Source organism: Geotrypetes seraphini, chromosome 1 (assembly GCF_902459505.1).
Source record: "Geotrypetes seraphini chromosome 1, aGeoSer1.1, whole genome shotgun sequence".
NCBI lineage: Eukaryota > Metazoa > Chordata > Amphibia > Gymnophiona > Dermophiidae > Geotrypetes > Geotrypetes seraphini.
In genome coordinates, this window is record NC_047084.1 from 175,778,768 (window position 1) to 175,796,891 (window position 18,124).

The following is an 18,124-nucleotide window of genomic DNA, read 5'->3' on the forward strand; positions in this document are numbered from 1 at the left end:
TTTACAGTCCTCATGGTTACACCACTGATTACCCTAAGGTTCTAGGGATATGGTGTCTTTATCATAAAGCATATGCAAGAAAAGCAGGAGAGGGGAGATGTAGTCGAGATATCTAAATGCCTCTGTGACATAAATGCAGAAGAGGTGAGTCTTTTTCAGCTAAAAGGAAACTCATAGAAAGAGGGACATTTTCAATAGGGCATCTAAATCTGAGTTTGGACATTTTGAGAGAGACGTCCAGAAATCCAGGAGAGAAAATGTTCATTTTCCAAACTGCATGGTAATTCACCGAGCCATTAAAAACCCATTAAAAATCATTTTTCTAATTGGCAATTTAGGTTGTGCATGAATATCTGTGTGACACCTAGTGACGTCCAATTTGAGGCGCCTACCTAACAAAGCCTACCTGAAACGTAAGAACATAAGAATAGCCTTTCTGGGTCAGACCAATGGTCCATCAAGCCCAGTAGCCCATCCTCATGGTGGTCACTAGTACCTGGCAAAATCCCAAAGAGTAGCAACATTTCTTGCTGCCAATCCAGAGCAAGCAGTGCTATTGTATCATCCTGTACCTTAGTGTAACATCCTGTATCTTATTGTAATCATCCTGTACCTGTTCACTTGTTAATATCCTGTACCTTATTGTAAACTCCTCCAGTACCTGCTCATCCAGAAGTACCAACGCATCTTAGATATCATGTTCCAAAACTTATGTATCTCAAATTCCTGGTTCCAATACTTAGCTCATATCTTGTTCAAACATATGTATCTCGTTGTAAACATATGTCTCCTGCTGTTAACACTGTACTCTATCTTGACACGACCCTCATTGTAAACCGCTTCGAACTTAGGGTATAGCAGTATATAAGAAATAAAATTATTATTATTATTAAGACATACTAATACATAGGGGAAGCCACTGCTTGCCTTGGGATTGATAGCATAGGATGTTGCTACGATTTGGGTTTAAGCCACTGGAGTGGTCACTGTTAGAAGCAAGATACTGGACTAGATGTATCATTGGTCTGACCCAGTATGGCTGTTCTTATGTTCTTATATACTCACCCCACTCTTACAGACCACCAGCCCTCTTTTGGAATCCCCACCAAAATACTTTTCTCCCATCCTTAGGCACAGCACTGTCCGACCACATAAAAACCAAGAATAGCATGAATCGAATTATATCAGCACTGCCTTAGCTACTGGCAGCAGAGTGCCCAGATATTGATCCAAGCTACACTATGTTGCCACTGTGTCAGTCAGGCTGCTCCAACTTCACCACTAGCCACAGCCCCCCACACTGACCGCATCAAGCTTCCTTACTGAAAGAACCCTTAGGCCAGGAATGGAAGCACAATAAGGCCTGCAAACAGCACGACAAGCTGAAAGTCGTACTTTTAAATAGATGCTAACCTGGACCGGAGAAAGGCCAACTGACTCCTTAAGGTCCTCCCCTGATTTCATTACACTTTGCCCCCCCTACTTCGCCCCCCCGCACTTCTTCTCCCCCACGATAGCTTCTATTCCCGATCTTCCCCAATCTCCCCTCCTCCTCTATCAAGTTCGGTTAAAATTTGTTATATATCTTATAATTTGTTGTAAATCCGTTGTTATATATCTTATAATTTGTTGTTATATATCTTAGAATTTGTTGTAAATCTGCTTGTCAACGCAGATCCTAATTTAACTGATGTAAACCGCCTAGAACTCGCCGGGTATGGCGGTATATAAAAATAAAATTATTATTATTATTATTATTATTATTAAGCACAGCCCAACAACGGAGCCCCTCAGCCCTTCCACTGCATAACTGTTAAGGCTTTAAAATTCAATAAATAATGTTTTTATGTTTCATTCAACAAATAGTTAAGCTCTGGAACGTGTTGGAGGATGGGGTTACAGCAGTTAGCATATCTTGGTTTAAAAAGGCTTGGACATTTTTGTATGAAACAAAGCATCATATACAGGGCAGGATTAATTCATTGAGGGCCCCTAGGCACACAAGTACACTGGGCCCCCTGCCCACCATGCGCCCAGACGGAAACAGGAAGCTGCGTCAGAGGGAAGCTTTGGGCAAGCAGCACTGCTTGCACAATTACAGTTCCTGTTGCCTTTCTTACCCACGGTGCTTGCTTGTCTTACTTTCCGTTGATTGGGGGGGGGGCGTGTTGCCGATCGGGGGGGGGCCGCGTTGCCAATCGATGCTGAAGGGACCTATCGCCATTTGGAAAAAACAATTTTGATGCCCTCCTTCATTGTGGCCCCCTGACCATTTCAGACCCTAGGCACGTGCCTACATGGCCTATTGGTTAATCCTGCCCTGATCATATACAAGTATTTATAATAATTAGAAAAACACTGAAATTCATGTGGGATAATGGTTGGCAGATGAAAGAGTTAAGTGCATGACTCGTAGCTAGGAGAAAACCTCTGGTGCCCCCTTCCCTTGGTGCCCCAAGCACTTGCCTATTTTGCTTAATGATTAACCCAAGGTTTGATGCTAACCCAAGCCAAGCTTTCACTGCATCAGTCAACTTACTAATGTTGACCATATGGGCTGGACTAAATTGCAACCCAATACTATATATTTTCTTAATATTGATAATACTCTTTACATTGTTTATGTTAAAGGGGAACACTACCCGGACCCTTGTCCAAGCTCTCGTAACCTCACGCTTAGATTACTGCAATCTACTTCTAACTGGTTTCCCGCAGTGTTGTCTCCACCCCTTGTAATCTGTGCAAAACTCTGCTGCACGACTCATCTTCTACCAACCTTGCTACGCTCATGTCACCCCTCAATTTAGTCACTTCACTGGTTCCCTATCTGTCATCGCATACAGTTCAAGATTTTATTGCTGACCTACAAGTGTGTTCATTCTGCTGCCCCTCAATATCTTTCCTCGCTTCTCTTTCTTTAGACACCTCCCAGAGAACTCCGTTCCTCAGATAAGTCGTTCTTAGCTTTACCCTTCTCCTCTGCCAATTCCAGATCTCATTTCTTTCATCTAGCTGCTCCCTATGCCTGGAATAAATTACACGAGTTTGTCCATCAAGCTCCTTCCCTTGTTTAAAAGCAGGCTGAAAACCCACCTTTTTGATATAGGGCTCCTTTTACTAAGGTGCGCTAGCGTTTTTAGCACGTGCAATCCATGCGCTAAATGAAAAATACTAATGCAAGCTCTATGGAGGCGTTAGCGTTTAGCACGCACGGCATTGTAGCGTGTGCTAAAACCAAAGGAACCCATAGTCTTCAATCTTTAACCCTACTTCTCTGCCCTCCAACCTAGCCAGTTGATTAACCAGTCCCCTTAACTGTATCCATGACATACTGTTTGTCTGTCTTGGCTGTTTGGATTGTAAGCTCTTTTGAGCAGGGACTGTTTTCTTCTTTGTGACTCTGTGCAAGTGCTGCATGCATCTGGTAGCGCTCTAGAAATAAATAGTAGTAGCAGTGTTTAATTTTTTATTGGAGACTACACTAAGGTATATGTATAGTACTGTATCAGTAAAACCCATTGCAATGTCAAGTCCAAAAGGAACCATGCCACTGATTGTATCCCCACTGTATCGTTCAGTTGACAAAGTACAGTTAAAGTATGCAATATTGAAACCAATAAACAAAGAATACAGTAGTTATAATCCACATCAAAGGGTCAAGAAAGCAGAAAACTATCTCAAAATTAGTAATATTTGGGCTCCAATTTATATTTAAACACCAACCAATCAACCACCAAGAAAAGGACAGGAAAGTTAAAGCATAACGCGACTTCCTGTCTACTTCATTAACCAAGGAAAATGTCCAATTGCAATGGGTCAAAAAACATATATATATTCCCCTGAAAAGTAGTAACATATTTGCAAGGGAAACTAATAAAAAATGTTGCATCCAGCTGCATCACTTTAGGCCTCAGAGTAAAAAACTCTCCTATGCACCTGTGTTGCCCTGGACACAGAGAAAATGTTAACTTTGACCACGAATAACTGAATCCTTATGTTGAAAAAAGGTTTCAATATAAAGTATTTTATCATCCTAATTAACAAAGGAAACCAACCGGTGGCTCTGGTGGACATCTCAATGTAAGATGTCTCTAAAAATGCCGTTAAATCAACTGATACTCCATCCACCAGCTCTCCTCCTTCCTAATTCCTACCTTTGGAAATAATTTTAGCAGAAGCAATATAATACATGTTAGAATTCAGAACAGAAAAGCATCAGACAACTCCAAAATTTCTTTTAAATATTTATTAAACAATTTCCTTAGGGGATAGTAAATGAAATTTAGGGAAATTGCCCAATATGAATTTTCTGAAAGCTCATTCTGTCTTTGCAGGAACAAGCTATCCTTAGTAAATGAAATATTAGCACACACTGAATAGCTGAGACCTGGATCTCCAAAGTCCTCAAAGAAGATTCTAAATTAGCCAGCCTAGAGTCCAGTTCACCATCTACTTGAAAGAACTGAGCAGAAACTGCTGATTCAAAGTTTTAGTCTCTGAAACAAAAGTCCAAATATCCTTCAATGAAACATCTACTTAACAATCTTTTCTACGAATGTTCTGGGGGGTCCCCTCCAAATCCAGAGATTCAAGAACAGATGGGAAGGAAACCAATTCCTTTGGTGGAGGTTGTCACCCATTGACCATGCCAGGCATTATTGTGTGCCTAGACCCTGAGGCTGAGTCAGCCGGAGATGAGGATGTAAATCACATCACTTCTAAGCCAGCCTACTATCCTTACAAGTGCAGTAATCTCCCCGGTATTAAGTTGCAAAAATACAGGCAAGGGAGGGGAAAACACAGAGCACAGAAAAGGAAAAGCCCAGTGTTAATGGGAGCTCTATATTCCATGACCAGAGAGGGAGCCATAGAGCCCAGAACACATTTTCCCAGCCTGGAAGTTTGGGGCGTGGCACAGGTATGGAGCTTGGCTAGAGACACAGAGGCAGAGTCAGAGAGTGCAGGATTACACACAGCTAGAGACTTCTGAAGCAATGGAGATTGGTAGCAGTGCCTCAGAGAAGGAGAACCATAACCTTGAGGCAAGCCCAGCACAACCCATGCAATTGGACATGGAAAAGGATCCAGATAATCAGCCAGAAGCAATGGAAGTTTGCTGAAGGAAGGCAAGTGTTTATATTGATACTAGTGTTTAAGCCCGTTACATTAACGGGTGCTAGAATGCCTGTCTGTCTTTCTTTCTTTATGTCTCTCTCCCTGCTCCTGTCTCTTTCTTCCTTTCTTTCTGTCTCTCTCCCTCCTGCTATTCTTCTTTCTCTCTCCCTGGCACCCTTTGTCTGTCTGTCTGTCTCTCTGGTCCCCTGTCTGTCTTTATTTCTCTCTGTCTCTCTTCCTGGCCTCCTTTGTCTGTCTGTTTTTCTTTCTGTCTCTCCTCCCTCCCTCGCCCCCCCCCCCACTTTCCTTTGCAGAAGCAGCAGCGATATTTCCCTTCCCCTCCAAGTCCCTGTGAAGCAATTCCCTTCTGTTACCGTGAGCTGTCCTGCTCCGTTCGGCCCCTCCCTTCTCTTAATGCGATCTGGCCTGCTCCGTTCAGCCCCTCCCCCTTCCCTTCCCACGGGCTGGCCTGCTGCGGCCGAAGGTTTTTGTTTCAAGTTTTAAAAGTGCCGGCGGTGGCTCCTCTCACGTTGCTGATCCTCCTGTAAAGAGCAGCCTGCGATGGTGGCCAGCTTTAGCGAACCGCGCAAGCCGCTCTCCAGCCTCGGTAGCACATTCTCTCTGATGCACGGGATCGCGTCAGAGGGAATGTTCTACCGAGTTGGAGAGCAGCCTGCGAGGTTCACTAAAGCCGGCCACCATTGCAGGCTGCTCTTTACAGGAGAATCAGCAGCAGCAGCGGCAGCGGCAAGTGAGGGACGAGGTGTGTTCCCTGCCGAGGACGCGGGCAGGGATAGAGCTTGCCTGGCTTCCAGGATGAGTGAAGGCGGGAGGAGGGGATTGGCCACAATGTTCCCTGCCACTGGGTTGGCTGCCACGGATCACACACCACAGCGGCAGGGAACATGAAATCCTAAGTGCGCATGTGCGCTTAGGGTTTTATTATATAGGATGGTGCTGACAAGCTAAGTATTTAGAGTACTTTACAATTGAGATAACACTCTTTAAAAATCGAAAAAATGCATAGAATATCACACACAAAAAATATGAGCAGCCAGTGATGATGCACCACTTAAATCTCCACGCAGTTATAAGTTAATACGGCGGTGGAGTGGTGGGGCTGAGGCATACTCATGAATGACAAGTAAAACTGATAACACTAGTCCAATCTTTAATTTGCTTACACTAGTATTTGAGGACTGGTAGAACTAAGCAGTACCAGAGCCATATTTTTGGTAACAATAAAAACTGGCACACTTTAAAGACATTGAAGAGTTGAGGGGATCAGTGTTGCATGTTGGGTAAAACTAACTGGCTACCTTATTGACCACCAGCAGCTCCTTCAGCAAAGAAGAGCTTTAATTAATTTTGAATCTTGCCATCGACCAGCGCCTGGTCTCTTGCCTTCAGCCCTGGTAGGTGATAAGAGGAGATGGATGTGGGAGCAGATATATCACTCACCACTAGTGGATTTTGGTGGTAAAGAAAGAGTTCTGTCAGCAGGGCTCAAAAAACCCCCGGATACAGAGGAAAGTGAACCAGAAATAGCTGGCATGTTCTTAATTGCCTAACAATAGTTTTACCAACAAAAAGTTCATAAGGATCAGTCCTGATATACAATAACAACCCCCATATACTATTAATGGCACACTCTAAAAAAACAAAATCAGCTAGAATGCATTACTACTAAGTAACAACTATTCGACTCAGGTCTCTGTGTAGGGGTGTCGAACCTGTGGCCCGAGGGCCGCATGCGGCCCAGTGAAGTATTTTATGCGGTCCTGGTCGAGGGCGATGCATTGTTTTACTCTGCTGCCCCTGGGTGTTTACCGTCTTGCCGGCTCCCTTCTCTGTCTTGCTGCAGCATTTGCGCTTTTGTGCAGCCCGAGAAACATTTTTTTTGGCCAATGCGGCCCAGGGAAGCCCAAAGGTTGGACGCCCCTGCATTAGAGCAAAAAAATCACCCAGGAGGTAGGAAAAAGCCTCAGAACCCTTCCTACACCAACCAAATCAATCAAGTGTGGAAATGTCCTTACAAGGATAAACGTTACCCCATTGGCATTAAAAAAAACCCCTCCTCAACTGGATTGCTTCTAAATAAGCCTTCTGCAATGCAGAGAGCAAGAAGTCAAAGAGGCCAAAGTGAAATACATTTTAAATCCTCGTCAGATGTTCCAGGGAAAATAGAAACAAAATGATGTTTCACCGAAAATAGCTGCCTCAGGCTGTGGAGAAAATGATGAACTCCTACTCGCCCCTGCACACTGCGCAGCGTTTATCCGGCCTCCCAGTGCTTACCCTTGTAAGACATTTCCACACTTGATTGATTTGGTTGGTGTGGGAAGGGTTCTAAGGCTTTTTCCTACCTCCTGGGCGTTTTTTTTTGCCCTGTCTGTGCACTGACAGAGACCCGAGTTGAATAGTTGTTATATGGTAGTAATGCATTCTAGCTGATTTTGTCGTTTTAGAGTGAGCCATTAACAGTATAAGGGAGTTGTTATTGTATATTCTTAATTGCCTGCAGAACATACTCAACCATAGGACCAGTATTTGCACGAATTGAAGCAAAGGCATACTCTGGAATTAGCTATTCCCCGTTAAGCTGAGTCTTAAAACACTAAACAGGGACCATAAAGGTGTAACCTAAGAGGGGGGGGGGGCTGAAACATGGCCATGTCATGAGGTGACTGCTGATTTTCAATACACACCAGTATGCTGATGTTGTCGGGGTGCGGGAGAATGAAACACTCTTTTCGGCAGCTCCACTCTCCATACCTCTAGCGTTCTGAGGCTTCCACCACCTGGGTCTCCACCAAAAACTTGCACTTGTGCCCAAGATTAGACTGCTCTTTCCTCCCATGGATTTCTTTCTTGATTTCTGACAAAATAATTTCATTACTAAGAAAAACTTCACAATACAAAATTGTTCAGTAAGTAACTTTAGCTAATGTATATCTCTAGGGAAACAAATATAACCTTGACACTGAGACCAGCAGGGAATAATGAATAAGATTTGTCATATTCTCACTTTATTTCAAGCTTTTTGTCAGTAATATAATCTTTCATGCACCGCTTTTATAATAATAGAAAATAATTAGAACCTTAAGTGTTCTCCGTGTTCCGAATGAACATAAATGCTTAAGTCATATTTCTGTCAGGTATCCCATTAATGTTTTTTCTTAGAAAATAAAAAGTATAAATGCAAACAATTTTAGCTTTGTTTTTATAAAATGGGTAAAAGTGAACATTTTTTTTACTCTTTCAAAAATGACAAAGACCAGGGGACACTCGATGAAGTTACAAAGAAACCTTTAAAACAAATAGGAGGAAATATTTTTTTCACTCAATGAACTCGTTGCCAGAGAATGTGCTAAAAATGGCTAGCATAGCTGAGTGTAAAAAAGGTTTGAGGAAGTTCCTGGAGGAAAAGTCAATAGACTGCTATTGAGACAGACATGGAGGAAGCCACTGCTTGCGCTGGGATTGAAAGCATGGAATTTTGTCACTATGAAGGTGGTTTGAAAAGTTAAATGTAGTCTCCGTTGAGGACCAAACACTTAGTCCAGTGAGTTTCAGTTTTTTTCCTAAGCTAATTTTCCTTTGACAGTGTAACCAAAGTTAAAATAAATAGTTTTTTTGTTACCTGTGGATCCAGTTCTGGGACGTTTTGGGAGGCCATTTGTGCCTGGCCAGCAGGCAAAGAGTTGGTTGGGAGCATTGTACCTCGGGGTGGTCAGGCCACATCGGGGCTGCCGGTGTTTTGCGGCCCTGCTTATATTTGGGCCACATTGGGGCTGCTGCATTTTTCTTTGTGGCTCTGCTCGTTGCCGTGGGGGAAGGGACTGAAGGTCTGGGGCGTCATTGATGCATGCGCATGTCATCACACTTTTGGTGTGATGACATCACTCTTAGCGCACATGTGCAGTAGGCCCGGTGTGGCCTGAAGATGGAAGAGGCCCCGGAGAGAAAAATGTGCTCTGGAGGCCTATTTTTCAGGCGTTCGGGATGCCGGAGTCCTTGTTGGACTGGAGAAGCCCTTGGGGAGAGTGCCGGCAGCAGGTTGTCAGATTACAGGTCGCTGCGTATGCATGCGATGTCATCCCGCTGGGTCAGAACATGCACAGTGCAGTGCAGTGGTTAAAGCTACAGCCTCAACACCTTGAGGTTGTGGGTTCAAATCTCTCACTGCTCCATGTGAATCTAGACAAGTCACTTTATCTCCTCATTGCCCCAGGTATACTAGATAGAGTTGAGCCCACAAGGACAGATAGGGAAATATGATAAAGTACCTGAAAGTAAACTCACTTAGGATATAAGTGGTATATACATTAAAAAAAAAAAAAAAAAAACATGCTAGGTTGAGGTTTTCTATCCAGTTTTAAATTTAAGTTTTTAGAGGCATGGGGCTGCTATAGAAAGGAGGAGGCACTGGACAAGTGGAGAGCGTCCCCTGAAGATTCGTGCACACAAGTTTTGCGCGGGGTGTTTTTTATTTTTAAGTCACTCACGGGTTTGGCACGCGGGCGATGCATTCAGCATCTATGCTATCATGGAAACAGCTCAAGGAGCAGAGCCAGGCAGCCAGCGCGTGCCCTGATCGCAGTAAATATAGAATTTTAGAAGATTGAATTGATCTAAAGTCTTCTTTAAGGTAAGAGGCTTGGTGATTTATTTCTTTCTGGAAGTTTTGTTTTTTTTTAAAAGTAGCTTGTATCTTGCAATTTGTGACTTTAAGCTACTGATTTCTGCACAGAGCTTGTGGGTCCTCGTGTAGAAATCAGCAGCAGCTGTCAAGATTCTAAGCTGTCATTATCCCAGGACAAGCAGGCAGCAAATACTCAACATGTGGGTGACGTCATCCACGGAGTCCCGTAGCGGACAGTCTCGCAAGCATACTTGCTTGTAGAACTTTCAAAGAGTAAGCGAGTGCTGCACTGCGCATGCACGAGTGCCTTCCCACCGAACGTAGGTCGAGCGTCTCCTGTGAGGTACCTCAGTTCAGTTTTCCGCGGAGCCAAGAAGCACCTGTTTCTCAGCTCTGCCGATCTTTGAGTTCAAGTACTGCGGCTTCAATTTTTCTTTATTTTGTTTTCTTCTGTATAGTCGCTGTGCACCGCATCTCTTAAAAAAAAAAAAAACTTTTATTTTTCTTTTGTCAGTTCTTGTCCGGCGGGGCTTGAGCTCAGGCCCTGCCGCTGGCCCTTGTGTAGTTGTGGCTGTTATTTTTTCTATGCCGCAGCCTCTTACCGGTTTTAAGAGGTGTAATTAGTGTAATTGGGTGATTTCTCTCACTGACCCCCATCGGTGTATCAAGTGCTTGGGACCTGAACATTGTCCCGAGTCCTGCCCACGTTGTGCTACTCTTCAAAAACGAGCTCTCCGCAGACATCGTGCCAAAATCCTGGAGCTCTTTGGTCCTATGGAGCCGTCTGCAGAAAAGGCCTCGGCCTCGACCCCCGTGGTGGCCTCGTCCTACAAGTCCTCGACCTCGAGCAAGTCGCCCTCGTCCTCAAAGGCCTCATCTGCTGTGCCTCTAAAGGTCTCGTTCTCAGGCAAGTCTCCTTTTCCCTCCTCAGGTACACTACCTAAGAAGCCTCCAGCTGAGTCTCAGGCATTCCAGGCAACAAGTGCAGTCATGCCAGCCTTTACTAGACCTCCTTCGAAGCGTGCCTCCAAACATAGGGAATACTCATCTTTGAAGTCACCCTCTATGGAGCGCACTGCTGCACCTTCTAGACCAGAGTCATTAGTCTTGGTACCTGTCTTCGAGGACATGCTGCAAGCCATATTGACCACGCAGCTTACTTCTGTTTTGGCCAAGCTTGCACCTGCCTCGGCCCTGCTTTCTGTGAGCCAGTCTGAGCATACTGTCAAGGCACCACGAGCAAAAGCTCTTCGGTCTCGACCTTTGTCCTCCAGTGACTCTTCGCCTCGTCCTTCCAGGTCCGAGTCTCCAGTTACTCAGCCTGTTTGAGACGTGGTGGAGAAGCCTCGATCGAGGCCTCAATCGAGGCATTCCTCGTCTTTGAGACACCTGACTTCGAAGAAGAGTAAAGAGATTCCTAGGACGAGTACTAAGTCTCCTATGCCTCGTTCGTCGAAGCCCATCGAGACCCCTTCCAAACCCAGGCATAGGTCTCGAACTCTGAAGATCTCAATACTTCGTACTTCTCCGCCTCGAGGCCCATCCAGGTCCCGGACTCCTCTCTCAAGACCATCTCCGAGGGACCCTCCTTCGCCTGTCTCTACGAGGTACAATTTGAGGCTATCAATTCCTCATACTCCTGGGTCTTCTCCATCGAGACTTCTAAAATGTAAGCACTCCCTGAATTTGCCTATATCACACAGCAGAGCTTCTTCTGTGACTCTTACGTTGGATACAGACCTCCCTTCTCAATACTCCAGGGAGGTTTCTCCTTCTTATTCAGCAATGCCTCAGTCTTGCTATGCTTCACCTCCTGACGACTCTTCAACTTCCAAGTCCATATCTTTTTCAAGATTCATCTATGACATGAGTAAGGCTCTTCAAATTGATCTCCAATCTGAGTCTAAATATACTCCTGAATATTTGGCTGAGATGGAATTGCCACATCTTCCAAAAGACACCATGAGGCTTCCCATGAATCCTGTTTTGAAAGAAACTTTTCTCGGAAATCTCGAGACTCCTTATTCCATCCCAGCTATTCCCTCTAAAATGGAATCTCGTTACCGCACAGTTCCTTGTAAAGGGTTTGAAAAGCCGCAATTGTCTCACCAATCCTTGGTGGTGGAATCATCTCTTAAAAAATCTAATCCCTCCAAGGTTTATGCTGTAGTCCCTCCAGGCAGAGAGAGACGCACGATGGATAAATTTGGATAGCGTCTATATCAAAATTCCATGATGGCAAACAAGATCTTGAATTATAATTTCATGTTCACATCCTACCTGAGGTACTCTATTAAGACCATGCCCTACTTCTTTCCTGATTTGGCTGAGCACAGGTTGCCTGCGTTTTAACAACTTCAACAGACCCTCTCACAAATCCTTCTCTTCATGCTTCAAGCCACTTATGATGCATTTGAGATGTCATCTTGGGTCATTGCTTTTGCTATGGCAATGCGACGTCTGGCTTGGCTACACATTGTGGTCATGGATCCTTACTTGCAGGATCATCTAGCCAATTTACTATGCCAGGGTAATGAGCTCTTTGACAACTCCATTGAGGCTGCCACCAAATGTCTCTCAGAGCATGAGCGGTCATTTGCCTCTTTGATTCGGCCTGAGGCTAAACCTCCAGCTTCCAAGCCTTACAGGCAACCTCCACATCGTTATCCACAGAAGTATACTCCAGATTTCTCCAGGCCTCCACCTAGGAAACAACCACAGCAGCTGCAGCAGCAGAAAAAACCCCAGCCTCCTGCTGCAGCTAAGCCTGCCCAGTCTTTTTGACAATCTAAGTCCAAGCATAACGTCCACCTTAATCCATCAGACTTCTCTCCTCCCCATAGGAGGTCGTGTCCACATTTTTACCAACAGTGAGAACAGATTACATCAGACCTCTGGGTTCTTACCATCATCCGAGAGGGTTACTCGCTTCAATTTCTTCAAATTCCACCAGATCTCCCTCCAAGAGAGTTTCCTTCCAGTGTGTCACAACTTCCCCTTCTTCTTCACGAGGCTCAGGCTCTTCACCTCCGAGCTGTCGAGGAGGTCCCCTTGACCCAACGGGCTTTTACTTCCATTATTTTCTAGTCACAAAGAAGATAGGGGATTTGCGACCTATCCTGGACCTTGGAGCTCTCAACAAATTTCTTGTCAAAGAAAAGTTTTGGATGCTCTCTCTTCCAACCCTGATGGATCAAAGAGATTGGTTATGCTCCCTGGATCTCAAAGAGGCATATACTCATATTCCAATTCATCCAGCCTCTCGCAGATTCTTAAGGTTTTGGGTGGGGAACCTTCACCTTCTGTACCCAGTCCTACCTTTCGGACTCGCCTCATCTCCCAGAGTCTTCACAAAATGCCTGGTGGTGGTGGCTGCAGCCCTGTGGATGCAAGGGTCTTCAAGTCTTTCCATATCTGGATGACTGGCTCATCAAAGCCTCGTCTCAACAGGAGGTTATTGTAGCGACCCAACGGACTATAGCATTTCTTCAAAGTCTGGGGTTCAAAATCAATTTTTCAAAGTTCCAATTACGTCCTTCCCAAATTCTAAGGTTTATTGGAGCTATACTGGACACGGTTCAACTCAGAGCATTCCTGCCTCAGCCATGTCAAGATGGTTTCATTCACCTTTGTCAGCAAGTGTCTTCCCTCACGTCAATCTCAGCAAGACACATGCTGGTTCTTCTCGGTCACATGGCCTCTACAGTTCATGTAACTCCTTTTGCCAGACTGCACCTCAGAATTCCTCAGTGGACCCTGGCATCTCAGTGGTAGCATGCTTGCGACCCACTCTCTCAACACATTACAGTGAATCCTTCTTTGAGACAGTCTCTCCACTGGTGGATGCTCTTTTCCAATCTTTCCAGAGGTTTGCTTTTTCACACCACCCCCTCATCAGAAGATTCTCATGAATGATTCTTCAACCTACGCTTGGGGCTCGCATCTCGATGGTCTCCGTACTTAAGGCCCTTGGTCCAGCATGGATCATTAGTGTCATATCAATCTGTTGGAACTCAGAGCACACTACAATGCTCTCAAAGCTTTTCAGCATCTTCTTCACGACCAGGTAGTCCTCATTCAAACAGACAACTAAGTCGCCATGTACTATGTCAACAAGCAGGGAGGAACGGGCTCTCTCCCTCTTTGTCAAGAAGCTCTGAAGCTTTGGAATTGGGCAATCCTTCACAACATCTTCCTGAAAGCTGTCTATATCCAGGGGAAGCACAACTGTGTGGTGGACAAATTGAGTCGTCTTCTACAACCTCACGAATGGACACTCAATTCTTCACTTTTAAATCACATTTTTGCTCAGTGGGGAACTCCTAAGATAGACCTTTTTGCGTCCCCCCACAACAACAAGCTGCTTCAGTTCTGCTCCAGGATATACTCTCCTCACTGCCTCGAGGCAGATGTTTTCCATATGGAATGGATGAATCAGTTTCTCTATGCGTTCCCTCCATTCCCTCTGATTCTCAAGACTCTCCAGCTCCTCGGTGGCTCAGACAACCATGGAACTCCCTTCTACTTCAACTCAGCACCAGGAAGCCTCTACTTCTACCAGTATTTCCCTCTCTGTTTACACAGAGTCAAGGGTCTCTGCTTCATCCCAACCTGCAGTCTCTACACCTCACAACTTGGTACCTCTCAACCTAACTGCCACCCTACAGTTCTCTCAATCTGTACAGGACATACTAGAGGCTTCCAGGAAGCCTTCCACTAGGCAGTGTTACACCAAGAAATAGACTAGATTCTCTGCTTGGTGTACTATTCACAATAGGAACCACAATCTACTTTCTTGCCTTCAGTTTTGGATGACCTATTGCACTTATCCCAATCTGGCCTCAAATCCACATCCATTCAAGTCCACCTCAGTGCAATTGCTGCTTTTCATCAGTCTATTGAAGGGAAACCTCTGTCTGCTCATCCTCTGGTTTCCAGGTTTATGAACGGACTTTTCAATGTCAAACCACCTCTCAAGCCGCCTCCAGTGGTTTGGGATCTCAATGTTGTTCTTGCTCATTTGATGAAACCTCCTTTCGAACCAATAGATTCGGCTCATCTTAAATATCTCACTTGGAAGGTAGTTTTTCTCATTGCACTCACCTCTGCTAGAAGAGTCAATGAGCTACAAGCTCTAGTGGCAGATCCACCTTTCACAGTATTCCATCATGAAAAGGTGGTCCTCCGTACTCATCCAAAATTCTTACCTAAAGTAGTTTTGGATTTTCATCTCAGCAATCTCCAGTGTTTTTTCCAAAGTCTCATTCTCATCCTGGAGAAACAGCTCTTCATACTCTGGACTGTAAACCTGCTTTGGCTTTCTACTTGCAACGCACTCAACCTCATAGAACTGCTCCTCAACTTTTTATCTCCTTCGATCCAAATAAGTTGGGACATCCTGTTTCCAAGTGAACCATCTCCAACTGGATGGCTGCTTGCATCTCTTTCTGCTATGCTCAGACTGGTCTCCCTCTGCAGGGTCGAGTCACGGGCCATAAAGTTAGCGTTATGGCGGCGTCTGTAGCTTTCCTCAGATAAACTCCTATTGAGGAAATCTGCAAGGCTGCCACTTAGTCCTTGGTTCATAAATTCACCTCTCATTATTGTGTGGATACTTTCTCCAGATGGGATGGCCATTTTGGCCAGACAGTTTTGCAATGTTTATCCTCCTAATTTGCCAACACTTCCACCATCCCATTCTGGTTAGCTTGGAGGTCACCCACATGTTGAGAATATGCTGCCTGCTTGTCCTCGGATAAAACACAGTTACTTACAGTAACAGTTGTTATCCAGGGACAGAAGGCAGATATTCTCACAACCCATCCACCTCCCCTGGTTGGCTTCTTAGCTAGCTATCTGAACTGAGGTACCTCAGAGGAGATGCACGACCTACGTTCGGCGGGAAGGCACTCGCGCATGCGCGGTGCAGCACTCGCAAACTTTTTGAAAGTTCTTCAAGCAAGTCTGCTTGCGAGGCTGTCCGCTACGGGGCTCCGTGGACGACGTCACCCACATGTTGAGAATATCTGCCTACTGTCCCTGGATAACCACTGTTACGGTAAGTAATTGTGCTTTTGGTTGTTGAAAACTAGGCAAAAAATATATTGCTATTTTTTTAAGTGAACAATTTGATTTTTGTTTTATTTCTGTTTTTTTGAAGGTTACAAAATGTATGCCTACATTTCTGAATAGCATACTCGGATACCATATCTAACTTTCTATCCTTGGCACCTCACTGACCTGCTTCCTAGCCCCTTCCCAATCTCCCTTGGGGGTTCTTCTCCCTGTGTCCAATTGGTATAAGTTATTGTTGCTATGCAGTAACTCTCCTTCTTTCTTCAATTTGCTTAAATTTCATGCCAGTCTGAGTGATTGGCTGTCTGCTATCTCCTCTGCTATTGGCCACCTCTTCTGGCAGGCCCGCCTTGTCCCCTGATTGGCCAGCTCCTCCTCCAGCACTGCCTTTTTCTTCTACTGGGCCCCTGATTGACCCAGCACTCACAGCCCTCCCCTGGGCTCCTGTGTTCCCTTATTTGCAGTACAATTAGAAAAAAAACAAACAAACACTAGAGGCAATTATTGAAATATTGTACTGCCTTTCTAGGTGCTTTGTATCACCAGTCCTTTTTATTCTGTGAACCGCCTAGAACTTTTTGGGTGTTGGCGGTATAGAAAAAATAATGTTATTATTATTAAATTTCATCAAACCAAGCAAATCCGAAAAATGAACTTGATCATTAACTAATGTGTTCAACTTGTTTACTGTGATGACCGAGATGTCAGTCCCTTTTTTTTTTCAGCACACTATCATCTTCTTTAAGCTTTGCCTTGCTATATAAAGCTGTGAGGTAAACAGTCTTGCTTTTATGGGGTAGTGAAGATTCTCTCTAGCTTCTCTAATGGACTGGTATTATTTTAACTAGACATTAAAAGCACAACCGTGGTAAGAAAAAGCAGTACCTGTTATCATTCTTGCTTTTTTTGAAGGCACACAACGGTTTAGCTCTGATGAGAATTTAATACCCACCTATATTATCTTTTTATCTGCGATCTAGAATGTACTGTAATTCTGCTACACTACACCCGATTCAACCGATCGAGTTAACATGTATTACCTCTGTTAAATGCATTATCTTCCGTTATATGTATTATCTTCTGTAACAAGTATTATCTTCTGTGAAATTGTAGTATCATAACTCATTACTGTTCCTGTAACTTACTCTTATCCTGAAATGTTACTCTACTGGAATATCCCAGATATTTCTATATTGTAATCCGCCTAGAACCGCAAGGCACAGGCGGAATAGAAATCCCTAATGTAATGTAATGTAATGTAATAAATAAAGGATACCTATATGGGGGATAAAGCAAAGACTAAAATCTTTTATCTCTAAATAGAGAATTGTCCAGTAAAGGAGTGAGCACTTGAGCAAGAAACAACATCGTTCATGTGAAGCCTTTTTTTTTTATCACCGTAATAGCTTTATAACAGAGATGAAAGGTAGGGTTAAGAGGACACATTTACTCAGTGCATCACTTTGCTCAGCAACTGTAGAGCAGAAATGTTATGTTGTCCTAAATCTTTAAACACTTCTTCTGACAAGCAGACTTAGTTTTGCCATCTGTGGAAAATTAGACTTTAGCACATAAACTGTTATGCTTGAGAGAACAAACATTTGGAATTCATTTCTCCAAGCCCACTAGACTATTTTAAAATATGCCTCATATGAATGGTCCACTTTTCACAGTGCGTAATGATACCTTCCTTTGGAAAGGATTTAATACCACTAGCAAAGTTGTAATATAATGTGTATCGTTATGGAATTATGTTAAGGGATGTGGGCACCAATATGGGAGGCATGCCACTTACCCGAGAGAGAAATGTTTCAAATACTGTAGCATCCACCATTTGCTTTATAACCACAAAGTATTTCTATCTGAAAAAGTTTGATACTTTGGAATGAAAAATGTTAATGGCTGACAGCCAGCTAATTTAGGAAAACATTTCATGTTTAAAGATTTCAACTAAAAGCAACGTAGCATTTTATATCTTATTTGTTGTGTCTACAGTGGTATCTACTCCGCTCTGGGTGTCATTTTATTTATGTGGAAGTGTAGCTTGGGAGTTAGAGAAACAGGCTAAGCTGTGAGCTTTCCCCTCGATATTCAGTGGTACTTAGCTAGCCAGGAACGGCTCCCAGTTGGGTAAGCGCCATTTAGCCAGATATCCACCAATATTCAATGGGAGATAGCCGGCTATTTCCCGTTGAATATCTGCTGTGCTGGATTGGCTGGTGATCGGTTATGTCATGTGACATAGTCAGTCACTGAAAAACAAAAAGAGCAGCTGCACTTGATGTAGAC